The sequence below is a fragment of the Elephantulus edwardii genome, unplaced genomic scaffold (assembly GCF_000299155.1).
Source record: "Elephantulus edwardii isolate Elephantulus edwardi_28Jun2011 unplaced genomic scaffold, EleEdw1.0 scaffold00057, whole genome shotgun sequence".
Classification (NCBI taxonomy): Eukaryota; Metazoa; Chordata; class Mammalia; order Macroscelidea; family Macroscelididae; genus Elephantulus; species Elephantulus edwardii.
In genome coordinates, this window is record NW_006399807.1 from 15,903,214 (window position 1) to 15,904,314 (window position 1,101).

A 1,101-nucleotide genomic window follows, 5' to 3' on the forward strand; every position below is an offset into this window, starting at 1 on the left:
TTATTATTATTATTATTTTTGTGTGTCTGTGTACGGTCAAATCAGATCTGACTGGTACAGGAGGAGATTGTCCCTCCTTTCCCGGCAGAGCAGCTGGTGGATTCAAACCATGCGTCTCTGGAATTGCAGTGCAGCTTCTTGCCACTAGGCCACCAGAGCTCCCCTTGAAGCAAGTTTTTGTTGTATACCAAAGGGGATGGAACTGACCCATAGCTGACCCTCTGGTGGGCTTTCAGAGGCAGTTAATCACACAGGAGGTATTGCATCCTTCTCCAGTGGAGCAGGTGGTAGATTCAAACCATGTGCCTTTGGGATTGCAGTGCAGTTTTTTGCCTCTAGGCCACCAGTTTGCCCTGAACCAGGTGGCCATGCTCACCAGAGGCAGCCAACAATCATCCCTTGTGCCGGCCTCTACTTTCAGTCCACCTCTTCCTTAACTGCATGTCCAGGGTTGGGGAGAAAACACGTTGAGATGTCCCGCACCAGCTGTAACATTTTTAGTTTATCAAGAAAACAAAAATCATATTACCAGGCCAATAGGCAACATCATGATAAATGAAGAAAAAGACGAAAGCTGTCAATGATTTAATCTCACTCAGATTCACAATCAACACCCTTGGTACCAACAGTCAAGAAATCAAGAGACATGTTATTGCATTGAGAAAATCTGCTGCTCAGGGACCTCTCTAGAGTACTGAGGAGCAATGACATCAGTTTAAGGACAAAGGGGTCTTGATTCAGGCCGTGATCTTTTCAGTCACTTGCTATGTATCTGAGAGTAGGCCAATGAATAAGGATGACAGAAAAAGAATTGATGTCTTTGAGCTGTGGTGTTGGTGAAGAGCACTGAACATCCCACTGGTGGTCAAAAGAATGAACAGATGTTTCTTGGGGAAAGTACCACCAGAGTGTTCCTTGAAAGCAAAGATGACAAACCTTCATCGCATGTACTATTGAGAGGCTATTCCTTGGTGAAAGACAACACGCTCGTAAAGGTCAGCTAAAGAGAGGAAAACCCTCAGTCACATGAATTGATACAATGACTGCTGCAACAGGCTCGGGAGTGTCAGAGAGTTATGAGAATGTCACAGGATAGGACAG